Below are 20,358 nucleotides of genomic sequence, written 5' to 3'. Positions count from 1 at the left end.
ACTTAGTGCCTTGTTTCAGCTATTTAATTATTTAACACCTTGTTTCAGTGCAAGTTTCTTTTAAACCTTGCCCATGATTATATCAAGTCTTTGTTAATAAATAAAACTTGTGAACCCTACAAATTGTGAACCCCAGAACTTGTGAACCCCAGAATTTGTGAACCCCTGTTGCTGAAGCAACAGTAAGTGGAGGAGCTAATGACCATGTATACAGAGAAGCCCAAGCTTGGAGAGAACACAACTGAGAAGAGAACTCTTATGGTGGCAGAGTTGAGAAGAGGAAAACTTGTGGTATCCCAGCATTCTGTTTGTCTGTTCTATTTGTGTTGGTTCTTGTTTGTGACACTTTGTACAGAAGCCCTGGGACCTTACTGGAAGCCCTGAAAGAGAATTCTTCTGGTTGTCTGTTTACAAAAGTCCTGGAGGAAGGTTTTGGAGGTCCTGAGACTGTACTGATAATTTGTGTTTACCTCTCAGGCCTTGTTTGTGAGTCTGTGTTGATTTCTATGTTGATGATTTATGTTGACTTCTCAAACCTTGTTTGTGGGTCTCTGTTGGCAGATAGTGAATTGATGATGTTGACGGCAATGTATTTGAATGTTATTGTGGCTCTGTTACATTTTTTTTTCTTCCCAGAAACAGAAATTGTGAAGGACTTGAGATGGACTGGACACTGTGAGCTTCAATATGGAACTGGGCGAGTAGCTGGATGAAGAACTGGATGAGGATCTGGACTAGGAGCTGTATGAGGAGCTGAGAGCTGCCTACCTGTGAACTCAAGTGATGATTGGATAGATTCAGGTAGGAGATGGACCCATGGAAGAGGAAACTTGGAATTTGAGAACCAGCTGTAAGTCAAGATGAAAAGACCTCTCCTTAGGTACATAGGGCTGACTGAGAAGATTATGATTCAATGTGATGTAGGGGTGGAGTACTCTGACTTTTGTATTTTGTATACCTTAAGGGGGCTTGCTCCTTAAGGATGATTGATTTAAAGTCTTACTGAATGATATCTTTTGTTTAAAGTTATGTGGCCACTTGTTGAAAACTATGTGGCTACTTTAGTGATAAGTTGTTATGTCATAACATTTTGAATGCTGTACATTGGTTTCTGTCAATGTTTTGTCTTAGTTTATTACTGAATAAATAGAGAGTTCACTATACTATGTAATCAGAACCTTGAAGCTGTTTACAGCAGCATTCCTCTGGAAAGCTGCTCGTGCTTTGCTTTACACTAATGAATATAAAAGCAAAAAAGAAAATTGAACTCCATCTTCTGCTTCTTTTCACTGTAGTATTACTTTTAGTGCCTTCAAATTGTCTTAAGAAGATCCTGAAAATCACCTGGTAAGTGGTACTGGACATGGAGATGCTTTCTTGAAAACTAAACTGCCAAGCATTCAAACTCTAATTCAGAGAGAACAATATCCTTCCCAACAATATTAGGGATGAAGCAATTATTAATAACATTATATAATGCTATAATTAATATTATTAATAGCATTATATAATATTATAATTAATAACACTATATAATATTGTACTAGGAATGTTAGCTTTAGCAATAAGAGAAGAAAAGGGAATTGAAGAAATTAGAGTAGACAATGAGGAAACACAAATATCACTCTTTGCAGAGGAGATGATGATATACTTAGAGAATCCTAGAGAATCAACTAAAAAATAACTTGAAATAATTTATAACTTTAGCAAAATTCCAGAATATAAAATAAATTCATATAAATCATCAGCATTTCTATTTATTAATAACAAAGTCCAGAAGTAAGAGGTTGTATGAGAAATTCTATTTATAATAGCTGTAGACAATATAATGTACTTGGGAGTCTACCCCAGGAACTATAAGAAAACAATTACAAAGCATTTTTTACAGAAACAAAGTCAGATCTAAACAACTGAAAAATATCAGTTGTTCATGGGGAGGTCAAGTCAAAATGATAAGAATGACAATTCCACCTAAATTAATTTGCTTTTTCAGTGCCATACCAAACAATCAAGAAATGATTTTATAAAGCTAGAAAGAAATCTTAACATGATTCATCTAGAAGGACAAAAGGTCAAGAATATCAAGGGGATTAATTTCTTTTAATGTAACTGACAACTTTAGTAAGACAAGACAGACAATTTTATAGTGAAAAGATGCCAATTACATAATGCAAATTATTAATATTAAAAACAGGAGGGGTTTGTCAAGATATTAGGTAATAAAAGAGGGATCCTGGACCAGGCCAAATGTTCATGTGATTACCCACAATGCATACAGAAAAACCCACTCAGGGGGTATGTATGTATGATTATGACATTGTAATAAACCTCTCTACATTAAAAGTTCACTTAAAGAACAGTTTTTTTTCTTTTTAGTATATTTTTAGTTTTCAATATTCACTTCCATAAGTTTTAAATTTTCTCCCCCTCCTTCCCCTCTCCCATCCCCAAGATGGCATACAATATGATACAGGCTCTACATATAGATTCCAATTAAACATATTTTCACATTAGTCATGTTGCATAAAAGAATTTGAATGAATGGGAGGAACCATAAGAAAGAAAAAAACAAAACAAAATAACAACAAAAAGAATAGAGTCTGCTTTTCTTTGTATTCAGACTCCATAGTTCTTTCTCTGGATGTGGATGACATGTTCCATCATGAGTCCTTTGGAATTCTTTTAGGTCCTTGCATTGCTGAAAAGGGCTAAGTCTATCAAAGTCAGTCATTGAACACTGTGGCTTTTACTGTGTATAGTGTTTTCCTGGTTCTGTTCATTTCACTCAGCATCAGTTTATATAAATTTTTCCAGATTTTGCTGGAGTCTGCCTGTTTATCATTTCTTACAGCACAATAGTATTCCATTACATTGCTATATCACCACTTTTTCAGCCATTTTCCAATTGATGGCTATTCCCTCATTTTCTAGTTTTTGACCACCACAAAAAGAGTTGCCGTGAATATTTTTGTACATATGGGTCCTTTCCCAATTTTTATGATCTCCTTGGGATATAGCCCTAGAATTGGTATTGCTGGGTCAAAGGGTATGCACATTTTTATAGCCCTTTGGGCGTAGTTATAAATTGGTCTGCAGAATGGTTGGATCACCTCACAGCTCCATCAACAATGAATTAGTGTTCCAACTTTCAACAACTTCTCCAACATTTATCATTTTCCTCTTTTGTCAAGTTAGCCAATCTGATAGGTATAATGTGGTACCTCAGAATTGTTTTGATTTGCATTCCTCTAATGAATAGGGATTTAGAGCATTTTTCCTATGACTATAGATAGCTTTAATTTCTATCCCTGAAAGCTATCTGTTCTTATCCTTTGACCATTTATAGACTGGGGAATGACTTGTATTCTTATAAATTTTACTCAGTTTTCCATATATTTTAGAAATGAAGTGTTTTTCAGAGACACTAGCTGTAAAAATTCTTTCCTAACTTTCTGCTTTCCTCCTAATCTTGGTTGCATTGGCTTTGTTTGCTTTTTCAATTTATTGTAATCATAATTATCCATTTTGCATTTCCTAATGTTCTTTACCTCTTGTTTGGTCATAAATGCCTCCATTTTCCACAAATTTGAAAGTTAAACTATTCCTTGCTCCCTTAATTTGTTTCAAGTATCAGTCTTTATACCTAAATTGTGTACCCATTTGGACTTTATTTTGGTATATGTTGTCAGATGCTGGACTATGACTACTTTCTGTTATTCTATTTTTCAGTTTTCCCAGCAATTTGTGTCAAATAGTAAGTTCTTATCCCAGAAGCTGGGGTCTTTGCATTCATCAAACAGTAGATTCCTATAATCATTGACTACTGGGTCTTGCATGTCTAACCTATTCCACTGATCTACTCCTCTATTTCTTTCTCTGTACCAAGTAGTTTTGGTTATTGCTGCTTTACAATACAATTTCAGATCTGGTGTGGCTAGGCCACCTTCCCTTGCAGTTCTTTTCATTAATTCCCATGACATTCTGGACCTTTTGTTCTTCCAGATGAATTTTGATTATATTTTTCTAACTCTATAATTTTTGATAGTTTGATTGGCATGGCAATGAATAAATAAATTAATTTAGGTAGAATTGTCATTTTTTTATTGTATTAGCTTAGCCTACCCATGGGCAACTGATTTTTTTCCAAATTATTTAGATCTGACTTTATTTGTGTGAAGTGTTTTGTAATTGTGTTCATATAATTCCTGGGTTTGTTTTGGTAGGGAGACTCCCAAATATTTTATAATGTCTATAGTAAATTTAAATGGAATTTCTCCTTCTGTCTCTTGCTGTTGGATTTTGTTGGTAATTGCTAGGGGAATGTGTATTTAAGATCTTCCCTGCCCCTAGGACCTTTGATAGGCTTACATGCATCTGAGCCTGTGGCAGGAGGCTTGGTTTTGGGGAATGCTTTTTGATTGGGTGGTGGGACAAGAGGGTTGTTACATTCTCTGAGCCAGGAGAAGTCTATATAAACCCTGATGTGAGGCTTTGTTTTGGGGCTCACTTTGAGAAGTGTTGTGTGATTTGACCAGATGAGACTCTGGGCAGCTGTTGAGCACCCTGACTTTGAAAACCCAGATGCTGATACTTCCCTCTCTGGAAACTATGACTAAGTATGGATGTAATGGTCAGACAGTTGGAGGTCTGTCTGCTTGAAATGTTTCTCTGTCTTCTTGTAACTCCTGCTTGTAACTTCTGTCTGTATATTCTGAAGTTTGGGGTGCTGACTTTTTCCCCTGAAGTAGGTAAATGATATGTTTGATTGATTAAAGCAATTGTTAATCCATTTTGAGTTGCTTTCCTTTAGAAAAGCAGATCTAAGAACCTGTGTTGACAGCCACCCTGGGGATGCTGGGGTGCTTGCTGCTACAGTAATACAGAAAAATGCTGATGATTTACATGGGTTTATTTTATATCCTGAAACTTTGCTAAAGTTGTTTATTATTTCAAGTAGTTTTTTTTCTTTATTCTCCAAGTATATCATCATATCATATATATAGTGAAAACTTAGTTTCTTCTTTGCCTATTCTAATTCATTAAATTTATTTTTCTTCTCTTATTGCTAAAGCTAACATTTCTGGTGCCATATTGAAGAAGAGTGATGATAATGGACATCCTTGTTTCACCCCTGATCTTACTGGAAATTCATCTAGCTTATTCCCATTACATATAATGCTTGCTGATGATTTTAGGTAGATGCTACTTATCATTTTAAGGTGTAGGGCTAAGGGAATATAAGATCTTCCCTCTCCATTAATAGGCCTATGTGACCACATGTGATCCTTTTTCCCTTGGAACATGGACTATGTTCCCAGGTCTAAAGGTATTGAATCACATAGACCCCATCTGTTGAAAATATTCAGTGATATTTACATTGCCTTGGGGGAGGAACTTGCCTTAGGGAAGCCTGCTTAGGGATAAGCTTGCTTATGGGAGGTTTACTTGCATGAAGGCTTTCACACCTTTTAGCACTAGGCCAGTTAGGCCCTGAATCACATGGATTTTGATGGCTTCTGGTTCTGAGCCTATTAGTTGAAAAGTATATATACTGGGAGGTTGGTATTTTACTTTGGGGCTCACTTATCTGAAAACTGTTTCTTTGTGATTTAGTCAAATAAGACTCTGTTGTTGCCCATTGTTAAGGACTTCCCTGGTTTTGTGAATCCAGATTCTGATGCTCCCTGGTCTGGCAATTAGGTATCTATTACTCTGTTTAGACAGTTGGAGCCCTGTCTATTGGATTCTTTTATGGATACTCACTTTTTTTTTTGCTTTTTGGAGGGCAATTAGGGTTAAGTGACTTGCCCAAGGTCACATGGCTAATAAGTGTTTCAAGTGTCTGAGGCTGGATTTGAACTCAGGTCCTCTTGACTCTGGGGCCAGTGCTCTATTGACTGTGCCACCTAGCCTCCCCAAGGATACTCACTTCTCTACTTATCTGTCTGCATTGTTTAATTACAAAAAGTAAGATTGTCAATCCCTTTGAAAGTGTCTTTAGACAGCATTTAGAAAAGCATTTCCTATACCTCAGGGTTAAAGGTTATAACAAAATTAAGCTATTACCACCAAAAATGCACAGATCCTCTTAGGAAAACTCATAGAAATATCATAGTCAAATTCTAAAGCCCACAGATCAAGGATAAATATAATATTAAAAACATAAAGATTAAAGCAATTTAAATATGATGATGCCACAATTAGAATTACACAAGACCTAACAGCAGAGACATCATAGGACCACAGGTCTTAGAACACAACATATTGAAGAGCAAAAGAAATGGGGCTCTGGCCAAAAATATCATACCCTACAAAGTTAAGTATTATCCTGAATGGGGAAAATGGACATTTGATAAACTCTAAGACTTTCAAGACTGTTTAAAAAATTCTGGACTTATTAGAAGATACAACACACAAAAACCAAGAGAAATATAAGGCACATACTAAAGACTGATTATAAGGTATTCATTAGGACAGACTATTTACCTTTTTTGTATGTAAAATGTATGTCTAAGATTCTTATTAAAAATTGGGTAGCTTGGGGCGTCTAGGTGGCGCAGTAAGTAGAGTGTTGGCCCCGAAGTCAGGAAGAACCGAGTTCGGTTCCGGCCTCAGACACTTAACACCCACACAAAAATACTAGACATGTAACCTTGGGCAAGTTACTTAACCCCAATTGCCCTCCAAAAAGCAAAAAAAAAAAATTGGGTAGCTTGGGGCGGCCAGGTGGCACAGTGAGTAAGAGCGCCGGCCCTGGGGTCAGGAGACCGGGATCGGTTCCGGCCTCAGATACTTAGCACCCACACAAAATAACTGGCCATGTAACCTTGAGCAAGTTACTTAACCCCAATTGCTTTAAAAAAAACATGGGTAGCTCATAAGAAAGATTGGGGTAAACCTGGCTATAATATGAATTTTAAAAGTAAAACAATTTAGAAACATCTTAAAGGAGTAATAATTTCATACAAATGAGGTACAAGAGGAAGAACCAATACAGAGGAAATAGATGAGGGAGGAGGACTAGTAGTGCTGGTAACACTTTCATTGGGAATGAGTTTAAGAAGGAAAAATGCATATACATTTAGAAGAATATAAAAGTCTTCTAAATTCAGAAGAAATAAAAAGGCAGGGACATAGGGAGGGGGAGCACAAGGGAGGGATTATTAGAGGGGAGAATGAGAGAAAGGTAAAAGGGGTATGTAGAAGGGTGTATAGATTTATGGTAATAGGAGGATAGAGGAGGGATCCTTGCAGGGGAGTAGGCAAGTAATAGGTAGAAGTAAAGTAGAAGAGGCAGGAGGGATAGGAAACAAGAGATAGGAACAAACATGAAAACAAAGATCAGGAGTAGAACATGTTTGGGAAAGCATATGTCTATATATGTATGTATATATGTCTATGTCTATAGTTATAGAGAAACATATCAAAGTTTATTATAGCCTTGTGAGGGTTGAGGGTAAGGGAAAATAGAACAAAGCAAAAAATGTGTCCAGCAGAGAACAAAAGAAAACTCACAAGGAAACAAAGATGGACAATTCTCAACACAATGTGTATTATTAATCATACAGGCTTTCTTGAAATGAAAATGTATTGTTACATATTTTGAATCTTGTCAGGTTCTGCTATGCACATGACTTGCTTTTTTGTGTTTTTTACTTTGCATTTAAGTTTCAATATTTAAGTTTATGATATTTTTTTCTCTATTGTTTATGTTCTGGAATTTGAGTCTAAAATAAAATTTAAATTAAAAGAAAATAAAATGAAAAGCAAATCAAAGAACCTGTACTAGAAGCCTATTCTGTGTCCTAGTGTCATTGCTACCACATTTGGCATAGTTGGCAGGATCAGCACAGATCCAAGAAAAGTATGCAGGGGTCACTCATAGAAGGACATTAAGTTATTATTAAGGGTCCCCCTGACTGTGAATATGAATCACTCATCAAGGATTGGAGAGGAGACCTCTGAGAGGGCAAAGAGACTTCTGAGAGAGAGAGGAGACCTCTGAGGGAGAAAGAAGAGACCTCTCATAGCAATCCTTGTGAGAACACTGGAACACTGGACTGATAGAAAGTAAGATTGTTGACCCCTTTGAAGCCATCTTTCCTTTAGAAAAGCAGATTTTAAAAACTGTTTTAGCAGCCCACCTCATGTGCTAGCATGGTTGCTACTACATACAGAAGGCTCCATTTATTCCTTTGCTCTCTATTGTTTTTAATGGGAATAGATATTGTATTTTGTCAAAAGATTTTTTTCTGCATCTTTTGAAATAATCATATGTTTTCTGTTACTTTTGTTGTTGATATGATCTATGTTGATATGATCAACTAATGTTGAACCAGTCCTGCATTTCTGGCATAAATACTACCATATCTAAGTGTATTATTTTCATAATAAGTTGCTGTAATCTTTGGGCTAATATTTTATGTAAAATTTTTGCATCTATATTCATTAGGGAAATTGGTCTATAAATTTTCTTTCTCTCTTTTGACTCTTCCCAGTACCATATATGTGTCATAAAAATAATTTGGTAGGACTCTTTCTTCACCAATTTTTCTAAATAGTCTATATGGTATTAGAATTAGTTTTTCTTAAATGTTTGATAGACTTCGCTTGTAATCCCATCTAGCCCTGGAGCCTTTTTTCCCATGGAGTTTACTAATGGCTTGTTTAATTTCTTTTTCTGAGATGGCTTCATTTAAGTATTTTGCTTCCTCTTCTGCTAATTAAGGCAATTTTTATTTTTATAAGTAGTCATCCATTTCACTAAGATTGTCAAATTTATGAGCATACAGTTAGGCAAAATACTTCCTAATTATTGTTTTAACTTCCTCTTGATTGATGTTGAAGTCACCCTTTTCATTTTTAATACTGGTAATTTGGTTTTCTTCTTTCTTTTTTTATTCAAGTTAACCAAAGTTTTATCAATTTTATTGCCTTTTTTCATAAAGCCAGCTCTTAGTTTTATTTGTTAGTTCCATAGTTTTCTTAATTTCAATTTTATTAATGTATCTTTTTGGTTTGGGGCATTTTTATTTGGTATTTAATTGAGGATTTTTAATTTGTTCCTTTACAAGCTTTTTTTTTTCATTTGCATGCCCAGCTCATTGATTTCCTCTTTCTGTATTTTATTCATATATGCATTCAGAGATATCAAAGTTCCCCTAATAACCACTTTGCCTGCATCCCATAAGTTTAGGTACATTGTCTCATTGCTGTCATTCTCTTGGATGAATTTATTGATTGTTTCTATTTTTAGATTTATTTATTTACTTTTAGTTTACAACATTCAGTTTCACAGTCTCTTGAGTTACAAATGTTCTCTCCCTCATTCTCCTCCCTCCCCCCATGGCAGCTTGCAATCTCATATAAATATATAAATACCTTCACACAAAACATTAGTCAAGTTGTAAAGAAGAATTATAACCAATAGAATGAACAATGAGAAAGAAGGAACAAAACAAAGCAAGAGAGAGGGAAAGAGAGAGAGAGAGTAGTTTGCTTCAGTCTGCATTCAGACTCTTTAGTTCTTTCTCTGGATGTGTCTAGGCCTCTCCATCATGAGCTCCTTAGAGTTGTCTTAGAACTTTGCATTGCTGAGAGGAGTCCATTTTATTAAAGTTAGTCATCACAGATATGATGTGTTTGCAATTGTTTACAAATTTCTCCTGGTTCTGCTCTCCTTAATTATCATTAGTTTATATAAGTCTTTCCATGTTATTATGTCTGTCTGCTCTTCATTTCTTATGGCACAATAGTATTCCATTACATTCATATTCCATTACATTTGTTTAGCCTTTCCCCAATTGATGGGTATCCCCCTGATTTCCTATTCTTTGCCAACACAAAAAGAGCTTCTATAAATATTTTTGTACATATGGGTCTTTTTCCCTCTTGTATGATCTCTTTGTGATACAGTCTTAGAAGTGGTATTGCTACATCAAAGACTTTGGGCATAGTTACTAATAGCTCTCCAGAATGGTTGGATCAGTTCACAACTCCACCAACAATGCATTAGTTTTCTAATTTTCCCACATCTTCTGCAGCATTTATCATTTTCCTATTTTGTTGTCTTAGCCAATCTGTGAGATGTGGTACCTCAGAATTGTGTTGATTTGCATTTCTCTAATCATGAGTGATTTAGAACATTTTTTCAAATGCTTATAGATATCTTTAATTTCTTCCTCTGAAAATTACCTGTTAATATCCTTTGACCATTTATCAATTAGAGAATTACTTGTATTCTTATAAATTTCACTCAGTTCTTTGTATATTTTAGAAATGAGGCCTTTATCAGAGACAATGGTTGGAAAAATTCTTTCCCAATTTTCCACTTGCCTCCTAATCTTGGTTACATTGGCTTTATTTGTACAAAAACTTTTCAGTTTTTGGGCAGAGACAAGATGGCAGAGTAGAAACAGGACTTTCAAGCAGCCCTGGTTTCCACCTCCTCCAATACATGTAAAAAATGACTCTAAACAAACTTTAGAGCTACAGAACCCACAATGAGACAACTGAAGGAAGCCCAGCAGGCCTAAAGGAAGGGTCCATCACTGTACTCATGAGCCCACATGAGGTTAGGTTGTAGCCCCAGAACGGCCCCATGGATGGCGGCTAGAGCAGACTTTGGGAGAGTTGATAAACAGCAGCTGCAGTAGATTCCAGACTTGTCAATCCATAAATATCAAAGATAAAGTAAAAAGTCAGTGTGGAACTTGGTTGGTCCAAGGGGGATAGAAGAGTGTGGTCTGGTTCCTACCCCCAGCATGAGAAGCAGAGGAGGTATGATAGCTACAGCTGCCGCCATGTGGTTGCTTCCAGAGCTCCTGGCCTGCAGATCATAGGAGGAACAAGCAACCATTCAGAGGGTAATCCCTCTTACTTTGACCTGCTTGGATCCAGATTGCGGTCTTGGGCGGTGGTCCTGGGGTGTGTGACCAGTGATCCAGAGCAGGTGGGGGCTGTAGAGAGGGTCCCCATCTAATAGCTCCAGCAGCTGCAAAAACCACAGTGATTTGGGACATAGTTCTCTCCATTCTAGAAGCAGAGTTATACCTTGGCAAAGAGCTCAAAAGTCAAGAAATTGGCTGCCAATATGAGCAAGCAACAGTAGCACCAACAGACAATAGAATCTTTTTTGGGAGACAAAAAGAATCAAGGAATGGAGTGGGAGGAAGACACCAAAGTCAGAATCCCTGCATCAAAAGCCTCTAAGAAAAATATGTATTGATTACAGGCCAGGGAGGAGCTCAAAAAGGATTTTGAAAATCAAGTAAGAGAAGTGGAGGAAAAATTGGGAAGATAAATGAGAATGATGCAAGAAAATCATGAAAAGAGAGTCAACAGCTTCCTAAAGGAGACCCAAAAATACACTGAAAAAAAAACAACTTAAAAAATAGACTAACTCAAATGGCGAAAGAGCCCCAAAAAGCCAATGAAGAGAAGAATGCTTTAAAAAGACGAATATGTCAGATGGAAAAGAAATTTCAAAAAGTCACTGAAGAGAATAAATCCTTCAAAATTAAATTTGGAGCAATTGGAAGTTAATGACTTTATGAGAAATCAAGATACCGTGAAAGAGATCCAAACAAAATAGAAAAAATAGAAGGCAATGTAAAATATCTCATTGGAAAAACCACTGACATGGAAAATAGATCCAGGAGAGATAATTTAAAAATTATTGGACTACCTGAAAGCCATGATCATAAAAAGAACCTAGACACCATCTTTCAAGAAATTATCAAGGAACAATGCCCCAGTATTCTAGAACCAGAGGGCAAAATAGAAATTGAAAGAATTTACCAATCACCTCTTGAAAAAGGTCTCAAAAAGTAAACCCCTAGGAATATTATAGCCAAATCCCAGAGTTTCCAGGTCACAGAGAAAATCCTACAAGCAATCAAGAAGAAACTATTTGCATATTGTGGAAACACAATCAGGATAAGACAAGACCTATTGTCTTGGAAAATGATATTCAGGAGGTCAAAGTAGCTAAGACTAAAACCAAGAACAACCTACCCAGCAAAACTGTGTATAATGCTACAGGTAAAAATATGGTCATTCAATTAAATAGAGGACTTTCAAGCATTTGTGATGAAAAAACTAGAGCTCAAAGGAAAATTTTTCTTTCAAGTACAAGAAGCAAGAGAAACAGGAGACGGTAAACAGGAAAAAGAAATCATAAGGAACTTATTAAAGTTGAACTATTTACATTCCAACATGGAAAAATGATACTCATAACCCATGAGACTTTTCTCAGTATGAAGATACTTGAAGGGAATATATATATATATATATATGTATGTATGTATGTATGTATTCACACATATATGTATTTATAAGAGGATGTATGTTTATACAAATATATATATATGTGAGTGTGGGCATTTGTATGTTCATGTATACATAGACAGAAGGCACAGGATGAGTTGAATATGAAGGAGTGATATCTAAAAAATAAAATTAAGAGGTGAAAGGAATTTATTGGGAGAAGAAGAAAGGGAGCAATAGATTTGGGTAAATTATCTCATATAAAAGAGGTAAGAGAAAACTGTTAAAATGGAGGGGAAGAGCAGGAAAATGAAAGGGAAAGGGACAACCTGATTCTCATTGAATTTGGCCTAAGGAGGGAGTAACATACACACTCAATAGGGTATCTTACCCTACAGGAAAATAGGGTCATAGGGGATAAGAGGGGGGAGGATAAAAGGGAGGGTAGATTGGGGGAGAGGGTAGTTAGAAGTAAACATTTTTGAAAAGGGATAGAGTCAAAGGAGAAAATAGATTAAGAGGGGGGCGGGATAAGATGGAGGGAAATATAGTTAGTTTTTCACAATATAAATACTATGGAAATGATGTGGGTAACTACACATGTACAATCTATATTGAATTGCTTATCTTCCCAGTGGGGGTGGGTGAGGAGGGAAGAAGGGAAAAAAAAATCTGGAACTCAAAGTTTTAAAGACAAATGTTTAAAAAATTATTTTTTTTGCACGCAACTGGGAAATAAGATATATAAGTACTAGGGTATAGAAACCCTTCTTGCCCTACTAGAAAGTTAGAGCAGTAAAGAGAGAGGATATGAGAAAGAACAGATTGGGGGAAGGGGTATTCAGTAGGCTAACTATTTTGGGGTGGTTGGTAGGGGAAAGATGGGGAGAGAGAAAAAATTATAACTCAAAATCTTGTGGAAAAGAATGTTGAAAACTAAAAAAAAATAATAAATAAACTTTTCATTTTAATGTAATAAAAGTTATCAGTTTGGCATATTGTAATGCTTTCTATCTCTTGTTTGGTCATAAATTCTTCTCTTCTCCATAAATCTAACAGGTAAACTATTAAGCACTTGTAATGGGAGTGATATGTGTTTCGTCGCTCATGTGGGTCATATATGACTATACAAGTCTGTCTAGATGTGACTCACAGGGAGGTATGACTAAATATCTGGAGAGTCTCTTCTGCCAAACTTCTTCAAGTGTGATTCCTGCCAAGAGGCAAAGCAGCAATTGGAGCCAGAGGATGACCATTAAGCTCTCCTCAGGGAGAGGTGTATCAGACTCCAATTACATCTTGGTCCTTCCCTAAATATTGTCAGTCTATGGGAAATGATGTTTGGGTTCAAGCTGAGATCTTCTTGGCTATCCCTTAAGAGGGAAAATGCGCCTCCAGCTTGTGTATCCAAGGCTTGACTCTCTCTCCACAAAATGCCAGTTCAACAAAGGAGACATATAGCAAATGGCAAATAAAATGCATTTAGCCAGGCTAATAGCATGCAGAAATCAGGGGAAGTATAGATCCAATAATATAACAAAAAATACACAGAGTGAATTAGTTCTTCCATTGGGAACAAGATTTCTCAACCCAATGAAGAGAGAATGTCAGATCTCACACAAGGGGTAATACATTGTATAGAATTCCGGGCCTACATCAGGAAAACTTGAATCCAAATTCAGCTTCTGATAGTGACTAGCTAGCTGTGTGACCCTGGACAAGCCATTTAACTTCTGTCTACATCAGTTTCCTCAATTGTACAATGGGGATAATAATAATACCTCCTTCCCAGAAATATTGTGAAGTTCAAATTAAATATTAATCACATAGTGATCAACACACTGTCTCACACATCATGAGTACTGTATAAATATTAGCTATCATCTATGATTATTAGAGTAAGCTGAGGTTAAGAACATGATTGAGGTCCTGGATTTTCTACATATGGACTTCTTCCTAGAGTGCCCTGAAGAGAACCTGGAACCCCATGTTTTCTCTCTTAAAGGTAGAAGCCAGAAGACCAGGGCTTCTCTTCTCTCTAACTCTCCCCAACTCCTCCCCTCTTGTTGTTATTGGAACATTGAGTAATCAGTCTCCACCAATGAAAATAATCTTATTTAAATGGGTTATTAGTCATGAGTTACAATAAAAAAAAAAATGAGAGGCTTATATGAACTGATGCTGAGTGAAGTTAGTAGAATCAAGAGAACAGTTTGCTCCATTACCACAATAATGTGAAAGGAAACAATTCTGAGTGACCTGGTCAAAGGAACAAACAAATTATTACTTCAAAAAACTGATAATGAAGTGTATTTACTACTTCTTAGTGAGAGGTGATAGACAAGGGATGCCTAACAAGACACGTCTTATATATGGCCAGTCTATTTATTTCTTTTGTCTGATTATATATCTATATCTATATATCTGTGTGTGTATTTATTAAAGGGACATTTTCTATTTAAGTTGGAGGGGTGAAGTTTGGATGATTGAAAGTAATAGACATGTTATATGTCTATTATATAATATTTTATAATAGAAATATTATAATATTTTGTTCATTGAAATTAAATAAAGGCTAAGTGATTCAAAACAAGTTTAAGAAATTGTATTGAAAATATTATTATTTTTACATGCAACTGGGAAACAAGATATATATGCACTTGGGTATGGAGATCCATCTTGCCCTACTAGAAAGTCAGAGAGGGAATGGGGGAGGATATAGGAGAGAGCAAATAGAGGGAGGGGTTATACAGTGGGATTGATGTTTTGGGGTGGTAGGTAGGGGAAAGACAGGAAGAAAATTTGTAACTCAAAATCTTGTGCAAATGAATGTTGTAAACTAAAAATAAACAAAAAAATTTTTTAAAGAAGTTGTATTTATACTGATTAAGTTTTGAATACAATACTTAATTTTGAACTGCTGCCTGGAAGCTTCCCTACATCTCCACAATTCAGAAACTGCTTACTTTTCCATTCACCACCTCCACCACCCTTTGTTTTGTATTCTGTGCTTCTTTAGCAAATTAACTACCTGTTATATAGCATCATCTTTTTTCTGTGTTTCTGTCTTATCCCCTTACTAGAATGTAAGGTCTATGAAAGCACAGAGATACTGAATAAGCATTGGGTAAATGGAATAGGATCCAGATGATTTTTTTCCCCATGATACCTCTGCCATCTGCTGGACAAAACAAAATTATACATGGGTATAAGAACTGGATTGAATGAAATTTAAATGGGATGTATTGACTCTTGTTAGGAGAATAGAAAGCAAAAAAGCATTACACAAATGAAAGGAAGGAAAAGAATAGCTGAATACCTAGAAATTTTTTTTTAAAGATTCACTGGTCTTCCTAAAAAGGAGAGAACTGAATGCTGTGAGGGTTTTGAAGCTATCTTCTAAGGAATGATAAAATAGAGCTATAGAAATTATCAGGTGGGAGGATGGGGCAGAGAATGAAGCAAAGTGTGGTGGTGATTGATGATTCCCTGCTCAAAGGTATCAACCTAATAACAATAGAGGCTTGTTGATTTCCCAAGTTATGCACACAAGAAATAACAGAGAATTTTGCAAGACCCATCAAAAGGGTGATTATTCTCCCCTTCTGGCCATTCAAATAAGCCCAAATTATTCTTCCAGAAAAGAAATCTAAAAATTGTTGTCTGAGATTGTATAGTATTGCATAAGAAACCAAAAAACTTGGGTTGTTTTCCTCATTATTGCCGCCCATTGAAGCCAAGGGATATAGAAGATCAAACACAATTTGAGAAGTGAACAGTTGGATATTCTTACCCATGTGGCAATCTGAGAATGGAGTTAGGACTTCTGTACCATGGATTAAAACATACGGATGACTGACTTCTGGCAAGTTATTGCGCGCATATCTAACAAAGACTGGTAAGGATATGAATGTATATGAATGTCATGTATATCTAAATTTTTTTAAACTTTTAGATGAGAAAGAAAACTACTGTATAGCCACAGAACTAGAGTAACTACAATGACAGAATAATAATAATTCAGAAACATAGACCTTCAGTCAACAGAATTTAAAAAAGGATCTGGTATTTAAAACTATACTCTCAAATATCCATTCGTTGAAGTTCAGAGTTTAGACAATAAGCAAGAAAGTGTTAAAATACTAACACAGTCAGGCAATTTGTGCCCGTGGGCATCACAAAAGCATCACAGGACGGAATCCATGCCTAGACTATAGCTCTGGATGAATGCAGTTTATTCATTAAAAAAATAGTTTGAATTTCTTATTTTCCCAGTGGGGGTGGGTAAGAAGGAAAGAAGGGAAAGAATCTGGAAATCAAAGTTTTAAAACCAAATATTTAAAATTTGTTTTTTGCATGCAACTGGGAAATAAGATATGTAGGCACTGGTGTATAGAAATCCATCTTTCCCTACGGGAAAGTTAGAGGGGGTATGAGGGAAAGTATAGGTGAGCAGATTGGGGGAAGGGGTACTCAGTAGGTTCACTCTTTTGGGGCGAGATTGAAAGAAAATTTGTGACTCAAAATCTTGTGGGAATAAATGTTGATAACTACAAATAAATTTTAAAAAACTGAATAAGGAAAGTGAGGATAGAATTGTTCACAAAAAAAAAGAAATATTTGTAGAAGCAAACCAAAGTAGTAAAGAATGATGAAAAGTATTTGGATAAAATTCAATAAAGAGAAAAAGTAATTTTTTCATTGGAATATATTGAAGATCACTTGAAAAAAATGGGAGGGGGAGTGGATAAATGAGATTGAGGAAAGAGAAGAGAAGCCTGGAACAGAGGCATAATAGTGTTAGGAGATTTCAATCATCCCTCAATCTCCTAGGGGCTTTCTCTACCACTAGGAAAACAACTGAATAACTTCTCAGCTTGTCATAATACAGTGGTTTCCACACATTAGTCATTTAAGGAATGATGTATTTTGTACTTTCCAAGGTTTCAAGCCTCCTAGTTTCCTAGAAATAGGGGCCCCTGACCATAATTCTTACAAGACACACTGTGCTTGTCTGCTAATATTGTGCACCTTAGCAAACTCTTTATATGACACATCTGTAGAAACAGGACTCCAGATAGTGCTAGACTGTTTACCTCACAAGTTTGACTCAATTCTCTATATATTTGACAAATGAGGCCTTTATCAAAGACACTCATTTAAAAAAAAAAAAACCTTTTCCCAGATTTCTTCTTTCCTTCTAATCTCAGCTACATTGATTTTGTCTCCACAAAATATTTAATTTAGTATAATCAATATCATCCATTTTACTTCTTGTAATGCTCTTTGTTTCTTGTTTGGTCATAAATTCTTCCCTTATCCACAGATCTGACAGTTAAAATATTCCATGCTCTCATACATATACACACATATGTGTATATATGCACATTTATACATACATATGCATACACACACATATATGTTGGCAATGGCCTCCTTGGGAAAAAAGCATATGAGAGTGTGCTGGCCCACATCTTTCTATGGCCTTGGACTAAGAGGACAGTCATCCTGAGAAAGAACCTTTCTAAACCAAGAGATTGAAACTACTGTGTTATAATACAGCTCCTGAATATGGCCATGGGAGAAATAGACATGTCTTGGCCCACGTGGTCCAGAAGTTTAGCTCATGGACAATATTCCTGAACAAAAGTCTCCTGTGTATTTACTAGAGAATATGATACCAGAATTTAGTTTTCCATCTAGAAAAGGAAGATTTCTGGGCACCAACAGCAGTGACCCTTATAGTCACTTGTTGAGTAAATTCAAGGACAACAGTTCCTAGGTTTGAGAGTTCAGGAACGAGAACTTATAGAGAAGGAAAATAAGTATTTCATGAGCTTTCTTGCTTCTTGGAGATATAAAAATTACCTAATGAATCCTGAAAATAAAAGAGCAGCAAAGGAAACCTGTGATTTGTAAAAACAGGAGACCTCTATGTTGACTCTATTGAAGCTTCCACTTTGGACTTGGTATCTATTATAGTTAGAGATTCAAACTGTAGAGGGCCAGTGGGAGAAGATGTTGCTTCTTCAGCAATTCCAAAATTCCACTGCTTTCTATGGAGAAGTTTATGGGCTCTCTGAGTGCTTTGTTAATTTTCTTTATCTTCTTACAGATAAAGCCCATTAAGTGACATAATTTTAAGATCTATGTAATGACTCCTATGAGCTCTTTTATTCAGCAGCAGGTGTTTGAAATAGAGGACACTATTTAACATATATTTATTGCCATTGATACTTTGATGGGAACTAAAAACCCTGAAGCTCATCTTTGGGAAAGTATGTAAGTCAGTCATGAGTTCTTTTGTTAATTCCTATTTTTTTCAAGAACACATTTCTAGGTATACAATCTCAACAATTATCTTGTGGTCATTCTCCTTCAGCCCACATATCCAATCACTTGTTAAATCTTGTATTTTCTACCTCCACATCTCTGCCACATGATCTACTTCTATACAATAATATAACTATTACATTTTTTCAGGCCCTCTCTAGATTACCACCAATCAAGATTACTATAATAATCTCCTAATTGGCCTCCCTGCCTCAAGTCTCTCACCACTCCAGTTCATCCTTTTGCACTGCTGTCAAACAATATTTCTTGAGTGCCAATCTGAACATATGACCCAAAAGAAAAATAAATTGCTTCCTATCATCTATATTTCTATACAACCTGGCCCCAAACAGTCTTCCTAGCCTCATTGTCTTCCTCTTCCTCCTGTACTATACCCCAGCCAGAATGTCTTTCTCTGCATTCCCCACAAAAAAAGGTAAGGCAATTTGAGAGGTCTTAGCAAAATGGTTTCCTAAGAAAGGATGAAAGTAAATGAATTAAGCTGAAGAGAAATAAAAATCAAAGAGAAGAAGAGGAAGAAAGTCAAAGACATAATGTGTTCACTCAGGGTCTTTACTCAAAATTCAAACAAATATCCCTCACTTTAGGATTTTTGAAGTGATAGATTCATGTTAAAGTCATTTCAAAACTTCAAATGCTGCATATGTGTAAAAGCACTAATTAGATGTTTTACAGATTCCAAGAAAAGTTGGCCTAATACTTCATATTTTTGTAGAACTGAGAAAGAGGAGTTAAAGGAAAAAGGATTAAAAATGTAAGAAGGGAAGATAAGGGAAGAGGAGATAAAGAAGGCCAGAAAGAAGAAGAAGGTGAGTAAAAAAGAAAAAAAAGTAAGAAACAAGTTTATTGTTCAACTTGAACCCAAAATATTTATCTGACATCAGACCATGATTCACATTCCAACCAGTTATCTACCATGACACCAGAGCCTATCCAGGACCCTGCAATTTAGTGGATAACCACTGTCCTGCCTCCCAGTTTCTCTCTCTCTCTCATGCACTGGATTAGGACTAAATCAATACCACTACTGCTACTGGAAAGGGCCATGACAGTCACCTGCCTTATATTTCTTCTTTCAATCCCTTTATCAAAACACCACTTCCAGGAAATATTGTATATGTAATTTCAATATAAGCTTCTTGTAGGCAGAATTGTCTCTCTGCTATGTTTGTATGCACAGTACCTAGCATAATAGGCACTTACAAAAAACTAGTACTTAATAAATACCAATTACATGAAAAAAGAGAGAGTAAAGAAGTAGGAAGGATTTTAAAAGGAAAAAGAGTAACAAAGCAAGAAGGAGAAAAAGAAAAGAGGAAGTAACTGTGAAGAAGAGTGAGAAAAACAAGATAGTATATTGAGTATAAATCATGCCATAGCTACTGTAGAAATGGATATAGATTTTATGTCTTCTTTACCATTTTTCATTCCAGCTGGTATAATCCATCCTTATAACCTGACCATTGTATAATGGGAAAGTATTTACAGATCCTATACTTGATTATAAGACGCCATGGGGGGGAGGGGAAGGAGGGGGACAAAATGTGAAATTCAAGGAATTGTGGAATTGAATCCTGTAAACTAAAAGGAAACAAACAAATTAATAAATTAAAAATTGAATTAAAAAAAAGAAATGGATTTAGATTGTGATATAGTAAGTCTGACTCTATAGGAAAGAAGTTTCAGAGGATAGGACAAACAGATGCTACAAGGAGGGTATATGAATTACTACATGGC

The sequence above is a fragment of the Petaurus breviceps genome, unplaced genomic scaffold (genome assembly GCF_028583685.1).
Source record: "Petaurus breviceps papuanus isolate PSGF00001 unplaced genomic scaffold, PetGlider_PUasm1.0 171, whole genome shotgun sequence".
In the NCBI taxonomy this organism is placed as follows: Eukaryota; Metazoa; Chordata; class Mammalia; order Diprotodontia; family Petauridae; genus Petaurus; species Petaurus breviceps.
The sequence above is the reverse complement of the archived record's forward strand: the minus strand, read 5'-3'. Positions refer to the sequence as shown.